At 45.6% G+C, this 7,229-nt stretch overlaps 1 pseudogene; it reads left to right on the forward strand.

Moving 5' to 3' along the window:
• Nucleotides 1-1,536: 1,536 nt before the first annotated feature.
• LOC124653229 lies at nucleotides 1,537-6,345 on the forward strand (annotated as a pseudogene).
• The last annotated feature ends 884 nt before the right edge of the window (nucleotides 6,346-7,229 follow it).

The raw sequence follows: 7,229 nt of genomic DNA on the forward strand, positions 1-7,229 counted from the left end.
AGGTACACGTCAGCCTGGAACCTCGCGGCGGTACTACCGCTCCCTCACAGGATACCGCCTTTTGGGAAAAGATCACAGAGTGCTTGCCTGTACCTTGACGGGGACCTGGATCGGTACTACCGCTTGAGTCACCAGCGATGGTGAAACGCGGTAGTTCCGAGCAGGTACCGGTCATGCAAACACGTGCGGTACTTCCGCCCAGGTACCGCAATGGTACCGGGCTGTAGTCCGGGGCTCCCAAAGACCATGCCGGTACCTTGATGGTACCGGTAGTACCGGTTGAGCCCCACGTGTCCTTCTTTGAAGGGCTGAGTTTAACCAAAAGTGGTAGTACCTCTCCACAAAGCGGTAGTACCGGTTGTGCGGAATCAGAGGATAACGGTTGGATTCGTGGACCCCTATAAAAGGGGGTCTTATTTCCTAGCTCGATTCAAGTCTTTTCTTCTCTCTCCTCCATTGTTGCTGAGCTCAAATCTTGAGGATCTCTCTCCATCCATCCAATCAAGCCCAAACTTTGAGAAATGGTGGAGGAGATCCCGATCTATAGTTCCACCAAGAAAGATTTTGCCAATCCCACCTAATCCTTTCTAGATCTTGTAGCTAGGGTTCATATTGTGAGATCTCTTGGAGATGAGCTTCTATGGAGGCTAGCTTGGTGTTGTGCTAGCCCCATAGGGTGTTGGGAGCCTCCGTTGTTGTGGAAGCTCGTCCCAACCTCGTGTGAAGGAATCGCCGCCTCGACCGGCCTTGATAGTGGAGAAGTGAAAGCTCCTTTGTGAGGTTTTCACGAGGAACAAGGTGAAACCTTTGTGGTCCACACCTACTCAACGCAGACGTACTTCCTCTTGTGGGAGAAACTGCGGGAAACATATCGCGTCTCGCCTCCGGTACCGCCCAGTTGTTTCGCTTCTTCCTTACTTGCTCATAGATTGCTTTACTTGTGGTCTTGCATATCGTCATATTAGGATCACCGTAGTTGCTAAAGTCGCTACCTTTACTTCCGCATTGCCTGAACTGGAAAAAACTAAAATTGGAATAGCGACCATTCACCCCCCTTAGTCGCGCCACGGTACATTCAACACCCGTCAGACCGTCACGCCGCAAAAGAGAGATCTTTGTCAAGGCATTGCTTCCTTCTCACCTGAGATAATATCACAACATTCAAGATTCAAATGTCTTTGCGACGAGCACATAGAATTATTCGAAAATTTATTTTAGGTTTTGCTAGTATTTCTCATGCAAGAAAGAAGGAGAACAAAAACGGAGTACCTCTTCACTCCTACTCACTCAGGAAGAAGAAAAGGAGCTCACTCCCTCCCGAAAAATATCAACTCGTGAACAAAGAAAAAAAAAGGAAACCCTAGAAGAGGAGGACGCAGCTCGCTCGCTGGGCTCAGTGGATCGATCGCGAGCTCGGCGGCGGAGAGGAATCGGTGCATAGACCATGGTCCGATGGGTCGCGGCCGCCGCGTCACCCCCGTCGCCCGCCTCCCCCCTCGCGTGACCAGAGCCGCCGCCGCCGCCGCCGCCCAAGCCCAGCAGGAGCCCACCCCACCCAACATCAAGGAGGAGGAGGAGGAGATGGCTGACAGCGGCGGAGTCAGCGCCAACAACGCGGCCGCCGGCAACGACGACGAGGAGGGCAACACCGCGCCGTTCCCCGAGACGGTAATACCTCCTTCCCATCCCTCCCATTTCGCATCCATCCAGCAGATCTGAGACAAGTTATTAGGGGAGTAGCAAGAATCGGCATGCCCAGGGATGCCAATCCACAAGTCAAAGTTTTTCTTCTTTCTTTCTCACTCACTTGCTGACAAAAAACTAGCCTGCTTGCTTAGAGACCAACAACCCAAGGTGTCTGTCTCTCACCTTCACCTTGTTCCTGTTTCACCACCTTGCAAGCATTGTGGCATGCACCTGTTAGAAGGGATGCACACCGAACCTATTGGGAGTGACGAGTACAGCACAATTCTATGAAAACCTTATCCCCAACCTTCATGTGCAAAGTTTTAGCAGCGGCCAGCATGTCTTATCTTATAATTAGAAATGACGCAGAATTTAAAGCAACATCGTGCGAGGGTTTGACAAACCGGACATACACATGTGTGGATGCCAATTAACACTGCCTTTGCCCTTACCAGGTCCAGATAGGAGGGTCTCCCGAGTACAGGGTGGAGAGGAAGCTGGGCAAAGGTGGATTTGGCCATGTTTTCGTTGGCCGACGCTTAACTGGCGGAAGCGGACGGTCGACAGGCGCCAGTGCTCAAGAGGTATCTGTTCCGTGTGCTTTCTTATTACAACAAACCGTTCTGTTTTTCGTTGTTTCTTGGTTCTTACATAGAGCTTCCTTCTGTAGGTTGCGATTAAATTCGAGCACAATACAAGCAAGGGGTGCAACTATGGGCCCCCGTACGAGTGGCATGTTTATTCGTGAGTGCCGCACTCTGCCACCGTTCCTTGGTATATAGGTTCATGCTTCGCTTCGATCTTGTCATGACGTTTATGGTTCCTATGCCAGTGCTCTAGGAGGTACCCATGGTGTGCCCAAGGTGCATTATAAAGGGCGGCAGGGCGACTACTACGTGATGGTATGAATCCTTGCCCTTTCCATTAACCTTGCTGGATCCTGGGAACGGAACATTTTGCTTTATCCTTGTTTGTGAAACTGCAGATTATGGATATGCTGGGGCCTAGCTTGTGGGATTCGTGGAATTCCTCGGGGCAATCGTGAGTTGCTCTATTCTGTTATTCTTCTTGTCAGCTTAGGTGGACTTGTATGTTTCCGGTTGTAATCACAGAAACTGTTTTCATACCGGCTACTTCTCTGGGAAAACGCTCTTTCAAATCATACAACCTTAGTGTCATGGACATCTGCTTGCTTGATATACCATATCTTTTCAGAAATATAACTGTTGGGTTTGCTGTAGCAAAGTTGTTTGGAGCATAAATTACCGTTTTCCATGCACCCAATACATTTATTCTCTGACTAAACAGGTCTTGTGTTGCATGTGAGGAAAGAAACTGGTTATAATTTAGACATGTACACGAACAGTCTTAGTTGAAGGGCCAAGTCGGCTATTTCTTTTCACACTCGATCATATACTTTTTATCCTGGCACTTATGCTTACATTTGGAATTGCTATCTTTTCTGGAACAGCAAAACTATGATTTGTAATAAGCAACATGCACTTTACCCTGTTGCTTCCTGGTTTTCTAACTTGTGTCGATAACTTTCAGCATGTCATCAGAAATGGTAGCCTGTATCGCTGTAGAGTCCATTTCTATCCTGGAAAGCATGCATTCTAAAGGGTAAGCAGGCATCTGAAGTTTAGTTATGTTTAATGCATTAGGCGTTTTCTCTTTTCTCATGATGGTTCTGGATTTTTCTTTCAGATATGTACATGGAGATGTCAAACCTGAGAACTTCCTTCTCGGTCAGCCAGGAACTCCCCAAGAAAAGAAACTTTTTCTTGTAGATCTTGGATTAGGTAAGCAATTAAGAAAACCTCTTTAATCAGTTGTTAGTTCATGGTTTTACGCTGCAGAGGTGAAAGCGCCTATTTTTCTGTTAGAGCACTATTGCTGGAATACTGGTATTTTTGATTATTCCAACTTGATAATTTTGACCCCTTAAGTCCTTCAGTGTTGTTCCATATTGCTTTGTGTTTGGAACTTTCGATCAGTTAAGATTTTTTCCATTTGGCAGCAACGAAGTGGAAAGATCTAAGTACTGGAGCGCATGTTGATTATGATCAACGTCCGGATGCCTTCAGGTCTGTTTCATTTTCTAAATTTGTCAGCTCAATATAACCTTATATGTCTGCAAATGTTCTGAATCTCGCATTCATAATTTAGAGGAACAGTCAGATACGCTAGTGCCCATGCGCATCTAGGAAGAACTGCAAGTAGGAGAGATGACTTGGAATCACTGGCTTATACGCTAGTATTTCTTCATCGGGGCAGGTTGCCATGGCAAGGATACCAGGTATTGCTTAATTCGCTCTTGTCCATTCCACATCATTTTTGTAGCATGCTGTTGAGAATTTCATATTTTGTGTGTATATTTGACTGTGTATGTAGGGTGATAACAAATCATTTCTGGTCTGCAAGAGAAAGATGAGCATCTCACCTGAGCTCCTTTGCGGTATCTGCCCCCAGCCTTTCAAGCAGTTTCTTGAGACGGTAGTCAACATGAAGTTTGATGAGGAACCAAACTACGCCAAGCTGATTTCTTTGTTTGATAGTTTAATTGGACCTAACCCTTCCATCAGACCAATCAATACGGATGGAGCCCAAAAGGTTCGGTTAGGGTATTGCACAGATTTTCGAGTTATGAAATGAACCTGAAAACCGTTTAGCTGCATGTGTTTATACGTTCTTTCTTATGGGCATGTTCTCCTGCAGGTAGGGCAGAAGCGTGCTAGGCTGGGTAATGAAGATGACGATGGCAGTGCAAAAAGAAGATTCGCGTAGGTGTCCCAGCAACACAGTGGATTTCGGTATATAATTCTCGATCACCCATGAAACAGAGGTACAGTGCTGATTCTGAAGGAAACTTTTCTCTACTGTAGAATTGAAAAAGCCCATGGTTTTCTGTACTTTTTTTCGCTGCATGATGCAGATAATCGGAGTGTGTGCTTGTTACTTTGTTTTAGTGAAACCCAAAGAATGTCTCAGGATATTTTATTTGACATCTATCTGTTGGCTCCCTGATATGCAGTATCCATCGAGCGTAGCAGTGTTATGTCAGTATGTTGATTGTAGGTCCGATAAAAAGTTGCCTTGATACCGCAGATTGTTATTTTGTTTTAGTGAAACCCAAAGAATTGTCTCAGTATATTTTGTTTGACATCTATCCGCTGGCTCCCTGATATGCTGTGTCACATCGAGCGTAGCAGCGTTGTTATGTCAGTATGTTGATTGTAGGTCTGATAAAAAGTTGCATTGATACCACAAAACCTTTGAATCTCATGTGCCACATATCCCATATATTTCCATCTGAAGGATTGCCTGTAGTTTATTTATACTTTGTTAGGGAAACTCAAGCATAAATGGGAGAAACTTTACAATCTTTGCTAGGAACTGAACTATGCTGGCAATCTATAGTGTTTTCTTTGATTGCTTGTATCCATTCACTTGTGCACAGGCTGATTAAGTTTCCCCTGTGATAGGTACCACTATAACGTGGCTGACACGAGGCTAGAACCACACGTGGAGAAAGGAATTGAGGATGGTCTGCTGATAAGTTCAGTATCATCATGTGTTGATCTCTGGGCAGTCATTATGGATGCTGGAACTGGCTTCACGGACCAAGTCTATCAAATGTCTCCACACTTCCTCCACAAGGTAGAAACTTGCCATCTGTTCCTCATGTAGTAGTTTATGCTCTTTACTTGCCCCTCATTTTCATCCTAAAAAGCAGGACTGGATCATGGAACAGTGGGAGAAGAATTTCTATATCAGTTCTGTCGCTGGCTCGAATAACGGAAGCTCTCTTGTGGTTATGTCGAAAGGTATTTATGTGTATTTTTGTTACGTAATATTCTCTGCTTTCTGTTTTTTTTTTTTTTTGCTAGCTATCTCTTATGCTGGAAAACAGCATGTTTGTTGTGGTCCATCAATTGCTTCCTTCCTTCCGCATAATATTCATTGCTAGCTGTCTAGTTGTTCACAGTATTACCATAGCCATATGAATCAGTAGTGCCTTCTATCTGAATAGAGCCTTATATTGGCAGGCACACCCTACACGCAGCAGTCTTACAAAGTGAGCGACTCTTTCCCATTCAAATGGATAAACAAGAAGTGGAAGGAAGGCTTCTACGTCACATCGATGGCGACCTCGGGCAGTCGATGGGCTATAGTCATGTCGCGCAACGCTGGATTCTCCGACCAGGTCAGATGCTCCTACCAAATGCTTAAGTCCATGAAGAGATCCAAGATGTCTGTCTGGGTGGTGCATCTTAAGAGTCGATTGACTTGTAATATTGTATGTAACCCCCTGCTTGCAGGTGGTTGAGCTGGACTTTCTGTACCCGAGCGAGGGCGTTCACAGGCGGTGGGACAACGGGTACCGAATCACATCGATGGCGGCCACGATGGACCAGTCGGCCCTGATCCTGAGTATGCCGCGACGCCGGCCGAGGGACGAGACGCAGGAGACCCTGCGAACGTCGCAGTTCCCCAGCGCGCACGTCAAGGTAACCCATCCTGATTATCTGTTGTCAGGGAGTCAAAGAGGTTGTTGCTTAGTTTGCCGCCAATGTTGTTGCAGGACAAATGGGCCAAGAACCTCTACCTTGCTGGAATTTGCTATGGGCGGACGGTGGCGTAGTGTGCCGGACCAGGACCAGAGCCTGAGGAGCTATGCAATTATGCATCCCTACTAGTAGGGGGCTCTGTTTATCCAGTCCTGATGTAGTCTGTTGCTGACCAACACCCATCAAACCGTCCACCCCCCCATACCATCGATGTAAATTTCGTCCTCATTGATCAGCTGCTGCAGGCTACATTTACTTATGCTTTTTTGTTTAGCTGTTAAGAAAGAAAAAGGATGTAGAATTCATATGTAATATGTATCTAGTGCTCCTCATATGCTTGGTCTCTTAGGAATGTCAGGCGTATTGTAACTTTTGGTTTAATGCGTACCGAACTCACCATGAATGTAAACTCTGCCATGAGATGCATCTATCTGCAGATAGAAAATGAAATCAGTTTGCCCTCAACACATTATTATCTGAAGTCTTTTTGAAGTCTGTCATGAACACACCATAAAATTATTCGCTATGATTGGACATTTACCCTCGGCGCCCCAGGGCGAATAGCGGCAATACGCAGCCCTGCTCTGGTGAGTACCACCGCCGCAGCCGGTGCCCATTTTCTGCAGTACTGCAGGAGCGAGACAAACACCCAGAGACCTTAGATGCAGAAATTCACTTGGGAGCTCCCCTGACATGGAGTTGCTCGATTTTTCTTGGGTCTTGCAACAACATTTCGAAGTTTCATTTTTATATAAAAAACAACCCTAGGTGTAAATGATTATGTACTCTACCAACATAAGCGATCACAACTCCAAATACTTTATATTCTAGATGTAACAAAAGTGCTCCCTCCAATCCATATTAGCTGCTAAACATATTTTAGTTCTAGGTACATCCATACAATTGACAAGCAATATAAGTTGGAGGAAGTAACATAATTTACACGTTCGAAATTTTACATCATTTGTGCCT

Source organism: Lolium rigidum, chromosome 5 (assembly GCF_022539505.1).
Source record: "Lolium rigidum isolate FL_2022 chromosome 5, APGP_CSIRO_Lrig_0.1, whole genome shotgun sequence".
Lineage (NCBI taxonomy): Eukaryota > Viridiplantae > Streptophyta > Magnoliopsida > Poales > Poaceae > Lolium > Lolium rigidum.